The sequence below is a fragment of the Rhinoraja longicauda genome, chromosome 33, assembly GCF_053455715.1.
Source record: "Rhinoraja longicauda isolate Sanriku21f chromosome 33, sRhiLon1.1, whole genome shotgun sequence".
Taxonomy (NCBI): Eukaryota; Metazoa; Chordata; class Chondrichthyes; order Rajiformes; family Arhynchobatidae; genus Rhinoraja; species Rhinoraja longicauda.
The window spans coordinates 11,960,266-11,973,094 of NC_135985.1; the positions used below are offsets into that span (position 1 = coordinate 11,960,266).

At 39.5% G+C, this 12,829-nt stretch overlaps 1 protein-coding gene across 5 annotated transcripts in view; it reads left to right on the plus strand.

The window, feature by feature from the left end:
• The first annotated feature begins 616 nt into the window (after positions 1 to 616).
• Positions 617 to 12,829, plus strand: part of znf280d (zinc finger protein 280D) — a 67,902-nt gene continuing 55,689 nt past the window's right edge. For 3 of the 5 annotated variants that reach the window (XM_078427533.1, XM_078427536.1, XM_078427537.1), the window contains exon 1: positions 617 to 751. The gene's annotated coding sequence lies outside the window, so the exon portion shown is untranslated. Of the gene's footprint in view, positions 752 to 774; positions 1,198 to 12,829 lie in introns of those variants that run through there. The other 2 variants (XM_078427539.1, XM_078427534.1) reach the window with 2 other exon arrangements.

Here is a 12,829-nt window from a genome sequence, read left to right on the forward strand (position 1 = left end):
ATTAGTCACACATACATAGAAACAGCAAAATTCTTTATTTTGCCTACAATCCAGTGAAATAAAAAAGGGTCTCAACCCAAAATGTCATCTTTTCTCCAGAGATGCGGCCCTGACCGGCTGAGTTACTCCAACATTTTATGTTTATCTTCGGTATAAACCAACATCAGTTTCTTTTGTACAAATAATACCATGCTTCTTTATTTTACCAGATTTTAGGCAAAACAAAGAATTTCACTGTTTCCAGGTAGGTGTCACTAATAAAGTAGTAGTCAACTATTTCAAGGCTCAATCATAAGTACAAATATTGTGGTATAAAAATAGTAGATTTCTCCCTTTCAGACTCTCAGTTTGAAGAAGGGTCTCGACCCGAGACAACATCACCTATTCCTTTTCTTCAGAGTTGCTCCAACTTTTTGTGTCTATTATTTTCTGTTAGATTTCTTCTGTTGTGTTGTCCCCATTTAGTCTGGGTAAAGAAGGTTATGACTGGATAAGGTCATGGTGACTGTAGGGCTCCCGCCCGCCCCCCCTCCCTCACTCATGCCCCGCCACAGGCTGGCACTGGCACACTTGCAGCAGTGCACGCTTCGCGCGCCCGCCCGCCCGCCGCACGGGCTGCCTCCTACCCATGATCCTCCGCCGGCTCCTCGCCAGCTCCCCAGTGCGCACAAGCGACGGGAAAAAAAACCCCATCATGGTGGCGGATTACTGTGGACCCACCATCCGCTTTTAGCTGGGGGATAAGCAGGCGGTGAGTCAGCCTTTCCGTATTTTCATTAGCGAGGTGGGACGGGAGGCAGCGGGAGACGCCGGCGGCCGTACGGCATCCGCGGGCCTGTGGCGCAGGCGGGCTGGCGTGCGGGCGGGCGGACTGACGGACGGACCGCGGGCGCCATGTTTGGTGGTTGCTTCACCGAAACAACCGGACGGCGACATTAAAGGCCAGCAGCGCGCCATCGGCGGCTGACTCACACTTAATGAGGCCTCATTGTACAACTCCCCCGCCCCCTGAGCAGCCTCTTCCTCCGCCGTTGTGTTCACTTCAACTAATGAATTTGTTTTTCGTGAATTTGTTTTTTGGCGGTGATTTTTTGCTGTAGAGAAACACCGCGACTCCGGCAACAGAAAATAGAAATACATCCAGCTCGGGGTTGGGCGACCCTATCCAGGCAGGGCAGGGCAGAGCTGCCCGCTGAGGTTCGTCCATCGTTACTCAACATAGCGGGCGCTAAAACACGCACTGTTTATCCTCTCCGAAAGTAACTTTCACCACACAAGAACAGCACGTGTCTTGTTCTTTAAGTCCCGCTGTGTTTATTGGAAGTATATCCCCCAAATATGGATTAATATTGGAGACCGTAGAAATGTTACCCGTGCACGAGTCCTCCTGGAAACATGGGTCACAAACCTTTAAAACATATTTGTTCACAATAGGCCTGACATTTTTTGTTTGACTTGACTTGAATATGAATACTGTTGCTTTTTTGTTTTGGTTTCTCAATTGCTTGTTTATTTTGATGACGTATGTGCCATCGATTCATGCGCTATCGGTTGTATTTATACCAGTCATTGCAAAGAGTCACATTCAACTGCGAGAATGGAACACTTGATTTAAAGAGATTTGTATCCTGATTGTTGCAAATTGCACGTGTTTTTATTATATAAACATTGGCAACATAATGATTAAGTTTCAACGAGACGTCACTATTGCAGATAGGAAAACACAGAGAGAAGAGTTTATTTAGTTGGGCTAGGATAGTTATGAGTTCCACAAAATGCAGAATAAAAAAAGAAAACATAAATATCTTACTATAGGGCCCTCCCTAATTGAAGTAACATGTCTTTACTCACTTCTAATAAAGAAGCCAATTAGCAATTGCTTGCTGATTTGAAGTAGGGATGGTCAAATTAAAGTTTTGTTGAAATGGTCTGGTTCCAATTCTTGCATTCAATTAAATCAAATTTGGTAAAGGCTGATTCTTCATGCTGTTAATTAATGGTTAATGCTAAAAATACTATGCAATTCCAAATTGGTTATTGGGTTAACCTTTTGGGGTTTTGAAGTTTCATATTCCTGTCTTAGAGTACACTTTGTGCCTATTTTATTGCAAGGCTTTATTAAAATAAGGGAATGTTTTTGAAAAGATCAGATGTTTTTAATTATTGAAGGTGAAAATTGAAGTTTATTGTGATTAGTTTGTACGTTTGAGCTACAGCAATTTGTGTAGCTAGGGCTATAACTTTATATTTTGTGGGAGTATACTGGTGCTCAGTCCTATTCAAAACTTTGTGTAATCTTTTTTACACTTATTTTACACTTATTTTGGTGAATAATTTACTTATTTTAATTCATTTCAAATAAAAACTTGTTTTTAATGATATGTCTTTAAAGATATTACACATTGCAATAGCACTTTTAATATATCTAGTGCTCTTTTTGTTTTAAAAAATGATGGTAAGAGTGCTCATTTTCTGGAATTTTGGTTTGGAGAATATTTCCAGGCACGAAGAAGGTGTCTATCTTTGGTTTAAACCAGCATCTGCAGTTCCTTCTTACACAAAGAAGGAAAGCTGTTAGAGTTTATTCTTTCAAGTATCTGTCCCATTTATGTTATAGCAAATTCCAGAAAAATTCTACCCTCAGGAAACTTCATGAGAAAAGATTGAAACAATAAAGTTACTTTTTTAGAAACATAGAAAATAGGTGCAGGAGGAGGCCATTCGGCCCTTTGAGCCAGCACCGCCATTCATTGTGATCATGGCTGATCGTCCCCAATCAATAACCCGTGCCTGCCTTCTCCCTATATCCCTTGATTCCACTAGCCCCTAGAGCTCTATCTAACTCTCTCTTAAAGCCATCCAGTGATTTCCACTGCTCTCTGTGGCAGAGAATTCCACAATTTCACAACTCTGGGTGAAAATGTTTTTTCTCACCTCAGTTTTAAATGGTCTCCCCTTTATTCTAAGACTGTGGCCCCTGGTTCTGGACTCCCCCAACATTGGGACCATTTTTCCTGCATCTAGCTTGTCCAGTCCTTTTATAATTTTATATGTTTTGATATTTTGATCTTATATATAAAAAAACTTTAAAAATAGCATGTTAATGTAAACAAGTTACATGAATATTTCTGACAGTTTTATCTAATATATTAGGAACATAGAAAGTAGGTGCGGGAGTAGGCCATTCGGCCCTTCGAGCAAGCACTGCCATTCAGTATGATCATCCAGAATTAGTACCCTGTTCCTGCTTTTTCCCCATATCCCTTGATTCTGATCCCTTGATCCCTAAGAGCTAGACATAAAATGCTGGCGCAACTCAGCAGGTCAGGCAGCATCTCGGGAGAGAAGGAATGGGTGACGCTTTGTCGCCCATTCCTTCTCTCCCGAGATGCTGCCTGATCCGCTGAGTTACCCCAGCATTTTGTGTCTACCTCCGATTTAAACTAGCATCTGCAGTTTTTTTTCCCTATCCCTAAGAGCTATATCTAACTCACTCTCGAATACATTTTAATGGAAAATAATTATTGATACCTGGAACTGAAATGGACACCATGATGTTATCAACATCAGGCTTGTAAATAATTCTCCTTCTCATATTCCCTTAATCAAATGTTTTTCAAATCAGTTTTTCTGTTGTTGCAGTGCCTTGGGCTGATAAACTAAGGCACTGCAGATAGTGGACCTCGGTATACATGAAAAGAAACTAAACTAGAAATTATTTCTCACGTAAATGATCCAAGCGAATACATATATAAATTATGGACAAAGATAAGATATTTATACTATTTCAGAGGCAGTGTATTGTCCACAGAGAAAACATGAAATTCAAGAGTACCAAGATGATTGAGGTGCTCCTGCTGTGGCTTTGCCGAGATCAGTTAATTCAGCACTGGTCTGGTATTGATCCTGGCACCTATCTAGTCTTGATGTTTAACTGGGATTTTTTTTAAGGCCTGGGTGGTCAAGGCTTTCATTACATTGGCCTTAGAAGTTGGGATGTTATGCTACATCTCACTAGGGTCTCCGATATCCTGCAGCTCCACTCTTACTCCCCCTCCCCCCCCATTCTTAACAAGGACAGAGTCCCCCTTGTCCTCACCTTCCACCCCATCAGCCGTTGCATGCAGCATTTCATCCAACATTTTCGCCACCTCCAACGGGATACCACTGCTGGCCACATCTTCCCATCTCCACCCCTTTCTGCTTTCCGCAGAGAACATTCCCTCTGCAACTCCCTGGTCAACTCGTCCCTTCCCACCCAAACCACCACCTCCCCACGTACTTTCCCCAGCGAATGCAGAAGATGCAGCATCTGTCCTGTTACCTCCCCCCTCAACTCCATCCAAGGACCCCAACAGTCTTTTCAGGTGAGGCAGAGGTTCACTTGCACCTCCTCCAACCTCATCTACTGTATCTCCTGTTCCAGGTGTCAACTCCTGTACATCGGCGAGACCAAGCACAGGCTCAGCGATCGTTTCGCTGAACACCTCCGCTCAGTCCGCCTCAGCCGACCTGATCTCCCGGTTGCTCAGCCTCCCGGTTGCTCAGCACTTAACTCCCCCTCCCATTCTCAATCTGACCTTTCTGTCCTGGGCCTCCTCCATGATTAGTGTGAGGCCCAGCATAAATTGGAGGAACAGCTCCTCATATTTCGCTTGGTTAGCTTACACCCCAGCGGTATGAACATTGACTTCTCTAACTTCAAATAACCCTTGCTTTCCCTCTCTCTCCATCCCCTCCCCTTCCCAATTCACCCACCAGTCTTACTGTCTCCGACTACATTCTATCTCTGTTTCGCCCACTCCTCTTATTCTTATCGAAGATAAGAAGATAAGAATCTTATCGAAACGTATAAGATTATTAAGGGTTGGACACGTTAGAGGCAGGAAACATGTTCCCAATGTTGGGGGAGTCCAGAACCACGGGCCACAGTTTAAGAATAAGGTGTAGACCATTTAGAACGGAGATGAGGAAAAACGTTTTCAGTCAGAGAGTTGTGAATCTGTGGAATTCTCTGCCTCAGAAGGTAGTGGAGGCCAATTCTCTGAATGCATTCAAGAGAGAGCTAGATAGAGCTCTTAAGGATAGCGGAGTCAGGGGGTATGGGGAGAAGGCAGGAACGGGGTACTGATTGAGAATGATTAGCCATGATCACATTGAATGGCGGTACTGGCTCGAAGGGCCAAATGGCCTACTCCTGCACCTATTGTCTATTGTCCCCTGACATCAGTCTGAAGAAGGGTCTCGACCCGAAACATCACCCTTTCCTTCTCTCCAGAGATGCTGCCTGTCCCGCTGAATTCCTCCAGCATTTTCTGCCTACCTTCGATTTAAACCAGCATCTGCAGTTCTTTCTTACACATATCATGTTATAGTTGTACAAGATGCTGGTGAGGCTGTATTTGGAATATTGTGTTCTGTTTTAGTTACCCTGCTATAGGAGGGATGTTGTTAAGCTGGAAATAGAACAGATAAAATTTATGTGGATGTTGCCAGGGCTTGAGGGCATGAGCTATAGAGAGAAGTTAGGCATGCTAAAATTTTAGTCCATGGAATGCAGGAGTTGAGGGGTGATCTTATAGGGCTGCATAAGATCAGGAGGGGAATAGATCGAGTAAATGCCAATTTACCCAGGGTAGGGGAATCAAGAACCAGAGAACACAGGTTTAAGTTGAGAGGGGAAAGATTTAATAGGAACTTGAGGGGGAATGTTTTAACATCGAAGGTGGTGAGCTTCCAAAGGAAGTAGTTGAGGCAGGTACTGTAACAACAATTAAAAGGTATTTGGGCAGGTACATGGATAGGAAAGGTTTTGAGGGATAGGGGCCCTAAGTGGGCAGGTGGGACGATTGTAGATGGGGCATCTTGGTTGGTATGGCCTAATTGGGCCGAAGGTGCTGTTTGTTAGCTGCATTGGCGATAATGAAGTTATATAAGCAAACTGAATTTAGTTAGTTTGTGCCAAAACAATATTTGATAGGTTTTATGTGATTTATGCTGGCTTTCTTTAGTCATCAATGAATCATGGGAGATAGCTCCTTGAACAAACATCTCTGTTCTACTGAGAATTAAATTAATTTTAACTCATTGCCTTTAGCATCTCATGCCACATTCCCATTAATTTTAACTCCTTGTTCTTCCGATAATTCACATTGAAAATGTTTATTTGTCTGTTTGGAAAAACCGTTGCACCTCCCCCATCTTTTATGTACCAGTAATCTTCTGCTGCTTCATTATTTGCCCAAGCTTTCAGTAGCTCTGATTCTGGTCTGATATAATTTGCTTTTCCCTAGCTTTGTTGGCCCTGCCTTCCGTATTCTAAAAAAGACACAAAATGCTGGAGTAACTCAGCGGGTCAGGCAGCATTTGTGAATAATGTGGATAAGTGACGTTTCGGGACCCTTCTTCAGACTGAATGCGATCGAGGGGATGGGCCGAGAAGAGTGGAGGGCAGGACAGAGCCTGGGTAGTGTTAGGTGGATTTAGGTGATGGGGAGGGGTTTGATTGGCAGATAAAAAAGGCCAGAGATTTTAGTTAATGTTAAGCATAACAAGTAGACAAATCAATTTTCCATTGATTGACCTGAAACATCAAGAAAAACATAATTATTTCGAGTTTTATATTGCGTATTTGTTGAACATAATTTTGGTAAAAATGTTGAATTTGAAATCTTGAAAGTGATGTGTACAAAATAACCTGCCAGCTTGGAAAATGATTGTCATTTGTTTTACATTTGATTTTTTCTATCTGTTAAATTATCACATGTACCGAGGGACAGTAAAGAGCTTTTTGTTGCCTGCTTACCAGCCAGCGAAAAGACTGTACAAGATTCAATCAAGTCGTCCACAATGTACAGATACAGGATAAAGGGTAAAATTCAGGCAAAATTCAATTTTCATAAAGCAAAGTAGAAGTGATGTAATTTTTTGAAATTTATAATTTCTTAAACTATTATTTTTAAATGACGTTAAGTTAAATTGAAAACTTTAGGAAGGCAGCTGTTATTTTCGGATTTATCATTTTATCAGCTGAGGATTTTACCGCACCTAATTGCGCGTGGAGGATGTTTGAATACTATTTGTAGAAGGGATCTCGCGTGTACAAAGGACATTCCATTGGAGAATAATTCTTAAATGTCTTTCAACTGTAAATACAAATTCATTGCTCAAAATCAGGTGCTTGGAAGCATTGAGGAATTGGACTCGAGTACCACCTGCAGTAAAATAACGTGCACATTAAGTAGCAAAAGTTCTGAAATGGGTGGACCTAGTCTAATCTTTAAAAGAACTTTTGATGTTTAATTTTGCATATCCAAGTATAGTGCCACTCCATTAAAAATAGTGTGGCGAGAGAGAACAAGCATTACACCGAAGACATTGTTTTTTTAAAAGTTAAAAATGGAAGATGGGGAAAAATGATGATGCTTAATGCAATATTCTATTGATGTGCTTAACTGAAGCCACAGATTTAAATACCAGAGCTACTTAGTTGAGGTTTATTGATTGAGTATCAGTTATTGTGAATAAAGACATCTTTTATTTAGAATGAAATCCTTAACCTGCCCTTCAGAAAGGGATTCAGCTTGAAAATCTCTTGTTTTTATGTTGGGTTTTATAAAGTACAGGAGCAATTGTTTTAAGAATTCTTAATTAGTGAGGGTGTCAGGGGTTATGGGGAGAAGGCAGGAGACGGGTTGAGAGGGAAAGCTAGATCAGCCATAATTGAATGGCAAAGTAGACTTGATGGGCCTATAACTTATGAACTTAATAATTTAATTAAAATCCATGACTTAAATACATGTTGAAAATGCTCAAGAACGGCATTACATTGCATGTTGAAAAATTGATATGTTCATTTTTGCTCTGTCATTTTGGAGGCAGAGTTGGCACAATGCAAATTGTTGACATTACAGAACAAGGCTATATTTTGGAATTAACCAGAATATATGTTGAACTGGCTAAAAGGGATCTGGACTTTTCTCATCTTACTTGAAAATATAACACAAATGATATTGCATTAAATTGAATGCTGGCCTTGGTTTTATACTATATGTGGGTCCTATGACCAGATTAAATTGTGATGATATTGCTAAATCTATCCGATTGGAAGACTAGGTTTAGGAAATGTTTTTCACCCAAGGATCAGTCTTAATGATAAGCATACTCTTGAGTTTCTGCTGGTGGGGGTATGTTTGGCACTTGATTGTTGGGTTTTGGTAGCCATGTTGTACACAAAACAGGAAATAAGATTATTATAAATAACATGAGAATGTTATTTCAAAAGGAAACCTTTTGAGACATTTTATTGTATTTCTGATCTGTGAAATTATGCTAGTTATTTGAATGTGATTGCTATCATCATGATGTACTCCCACTGCCTCCTCTTGCCCAGGTTTATTTCTTAAAACTAAGGTCAGTACTGATCCTTCGCTTGAGGGGTTTGCTGCTTACTAAAATTTATCCCTAAGTTTTTTGTTCAATGTATTTGAGCAATTTTGTACATTCTCCACTCTTTACTGTGTTACTGTTTCAATTAATGTTCGGGTAGTTGAGACACAAGGAGTTGATGTCTCCTACTTTATTATATAAGTAATAAAGTGTCTTATTACTTTGCTGAAAGTTGCAGATATATTTGCTCTTCTGTTTCTCTACAGTAAATTTGCAAACATTGTAATTGCCTTTTCCTTTCTTCCCTAATTTAATCCATATTACATCATTCATTGATTTTTCTTGGTTAATATATTTATTTTCCCTAACCAACATCCCTCTAGTTTTTAACCCCTCTTGCGTCACCTAAAAATGCTGATATTAGAACTATTAAACCTGTCTTTCGGCTATGATTCACAACATCATATTCTCTCCTTGCTTTTCACATTTTATTGTTTTTATTTCATCGAGAACAATTTTCCCTGCCATACCTTTTATTTTTACAGCCTTTGTTTTCTTTGCATTTCAGCCTTCCTGATGTGTCGTTAACTGTCTGGCTTTTGTATTTAATTTTCTCTTCCTGTTGTATGATTTTAGTCAGGATCCCACTACCTCTTCTAAGCTAGTTTAAAACTTCCCTGGTGCTATCAATAAAACCTCCTGCAAGGATATTCAGCCATCTTTTTAAGATGCCATTTATCCAGATTCGGCACTTTTTTGCTTTCCCCAACCCCCATCTGGAACTAATCTAAAGCCCTCTTTGCTCCATCCCTTCAGCCATACATTGATTTTGCAATGATGTATTTCTGTATCTGAAGAAACATGATACCAATAGTAATTTGTAATTACTACCTTTGAGGTCCTGCCTTTTAATCTTTTTATTCCTGTAATCTGCCTGCAAGTTTTAATTCCTCTTGTCATGGGCTCTGGTGGTATACCCCTCAATGTTCTCAAGGCATTTAGTGACATTGTTGTGTCTGACACCAAGGAGACTGCGTTTAACCCTGGAATCATGTCTGTGGCCACAGAGTACCTACCTATCTGCTCCCCTAACTGTTTCAGTGTAATTGTTCTTTCTGCCATTACCTTTTATAGTTAAGTTACCTATGTTTGTTCTGGCCTTGGCTATGGAATTTGTGAAACCATTGGGAATACCACTATTTGGAGGTAAAGACCATTTAGCAAATGTGATACACTTGGGAGACTGCACCTGCTGGTTTTCTGTGTCTGATTAGTGGGCACTCATTTCTTCTCTGCATGTTGCCACTTCAGCTATGTGTTGATTTCTCCTGAACCGTATAATCTTGATAATGATCAGACATGGATCTGGTAAGTGATGCTTCCCAAGGACTGAAATCTTTAAGCTCTTCCAGTTGATATCATTTCTTGCATCTGCAGTTGTCCAGGATGTGAATAGCATCCGGCATTACCCATAAACAGAAGTGCATTAAATAGGATTGAGGAGCCTTGCCATTCCTCTATTTTGTTGAGAAAAAAAACCAAAACTGTACCACCAGAATAATGCTATGATTTGTATCAATCAACTTACTACTGAACCCACTCTAACTTTTTGATCAAATTAGCGTCCTGCATTGCATTTACATTGTAACCAAATGTGGGAGCAATGGATAAAGTTGTACACAATTTGAATTTCACTCTGCATCCATGCTTGGCACAAGAGACTTTGTGAAATTTACGACAATATAGTGTAGTTATATTTCAAAAAGGCCTTTCAGACATGCACAAAATGCTTATTACTTAACAAAACAGTGACATTTCAAGGTAACATAAATATGAGGAATTGTGTGGGGACAATCAGAATGAGGTCTGTGACATATGTATTAGCAAATACTGTCAAAAATAGGAAGAAGGGTCTCGACCTGAAACGTCACCCATTCCCTCTCTCCTAGATGCTGCCTGACCTGCTGAGTTACTCCAGCATTTGGTGATACCTATGTATTAGCCAAAATAAATATGCATAAATCTAAAATATTATGGATGAGATTGTAACAAAAATTTTGGGCTAATGATTAAAGATTATTGTTACAGTTTGATGAGTTTGATGAGTAGAATATAATGTCATCGAAAATGTAGAATACATGATGGAAAACTTCATGTTTTAAGTCTAAATATTCTGTTCAGATCATTCCTTAAATCATTATGAGAATATGGGGAGAGAGACAAAATGCTGGAGTAACTCCGCGAGACAGGCAGCATCTCCAGAGAGAAAGAATGGGTGACGTTTCAGGTCGAGACCCTTCTTCAGACTGAAGAGTCTTGATGGGTAATGTTGGGGGATGCTGGCTGGTGGGTGAGAGGCAGGAGAAAGAGGTTTAAAAACGGGTAGGTTGGGAGGAGAGTGTAGATCAAGACAGAGGCTGACAGATAAGTAGAGACAGAAGAGGAAGCCGATGTTAGGATCTGATAATTAAGGAGAGTAATAAATAGAACCAGGTAAGAGGGAGATGGTGCAGATAGAATAAAAAAGGACAGGCGAACTAAACCAAGACAGGGGAGGGGTGGGAGACGGAGGAGTGAGAACAGAGCACGAGTAGTGTGGATTACCTAAAATTGGAAAGTACCATTAGGTTGTAGACCACCTTGGTGGAATATAAGGTGCTGTTTTTCTAATTTGTATTTGGCTGCACTCTGGCAGTGAAGAAATTTGAGGACAAAGAAGTTGGTGAGAGAATTAGAAAAATAATTGAAATGACATTCAACTCGAGATCAGTATGACCATTGCGGACAGAGCTTGGGTATATCGGTGAGAACTATGTACAGGAGGCCACATCTGAAGCACTAATTGCAGATTGCACTAAAACAAGTTTGGAAGTGGTGTATGTGAATCTTTGACCTGGAATGGTTGTTCCTGGAAGAAGCATCTTGGCTTTGCTCAAGGCCTTTCTTTGTTAAAAAAAAAAGTGGCCGGATTCAGAGGTCATATTTTTGGCTCAGCCTTCATTCTAAATTCTTGTTCTCATTTGATGTTCCATTCTATTCCTACTACTTTGTAAATTACCCTAAGTAATTTGTACATTAAATGTTCTACAGATGTGCGTTGTAGAGTTGTCTGTGCTAAATTTTGCATATTAATATAATATTTTAACTTGAATTGTTGATGGATCTCATGCAAAACTTAAAAAACATAGCTGTTTTTTTTGTGTATTTTATTGCAGCTTTAAAAATTAACAGCTCTAAATTCCTTGAAACAATAAGTTTTTTTATGGAATAGCAGCACAGTTTCTCATCAAAATTGAAAATTGTGGTGAAGGCCTAAAATGAACACATACTTGAACTGTAATTTCACTTTGTGGTGATTATGGATGAAGATTTATGCAATGAATGAAAATTGCTTTTCCTTCTACTGTTTGACTGTTTTTAGTTGAAATAATTGGGATAGACAATCAAAGAGTTTGTTGAAATATCTTTCAACGCTGTTTTAAAATCATGTTAAAATCATGAAATCAAGTTTCTAAAAGTCCAGATAACATTCTGAGCAAGGATCTGTAGCTTTGAAGTATTTGCTATTTGTGTTTTCCCATGGTTCCTTTTCCTTTGTTTCTTTCCCTCCCACTCAAAGAAGGTTACTACCTTAAGAGGCCAACACAAAGTGCCATGTGCAGATGTACTTATCTGGAATGTAGAAAATGACAAATTGAACAGTACATCCAGAAATGTTCCAATGAATTTATCAAAATAAAGCTGAATAAATTTCTAATCTTACTGTATATTTCAGTGTTAATATTTTATAAGTATTATTGTTTCATAGCGTCCACATTTTAACAAAAGGAAATTTGCATGCAGAATAAAACTGATCCTTGGTAAAACACCTGATGGTCTGAGTGGATACCATCCTCCACATCTCCAGAACAGCAATTACCAAGCTGTTGATGGAATAGTTCTTACCCCATGTAGTATTCTATCCCAGTTGTCTTGCATTGAAGTGTTAGTGGATTAGAAAATAATTATTTGCTACACAGTGCTTTTGATTTAAAAATTGTTGTATTTTATTCGGTAAGTGATTTGAAAGATGAATGAAGTTGCAGAAAGTGGTGCCAGAATACGTTACAGCACTAATATGGATAACATTTACTTTTTATCCCATCTCCTAAATACACATCGTTCAGGCGATTTTGATTGTTCATAAAAAAATTAATCATACACTCACTCTGCAGATAAATTATCATGTTAATAGTGCATTATGAGGTATGTATAGATCCTAGATTTCATTGTCAAAGTAATGGTGAACCTAGGTGTGTTCACTTATTAATGCACAAATTGATCAGTGACATCTTGCAAGTGCAAATGTGAATGAGGAAGTTTTAGTCTGAGTTGTGCTGCATTTGCACACATTGGCACCTTGCATTTGTAACTTTACGTAAGTTAAATGCCTTTTTAATGG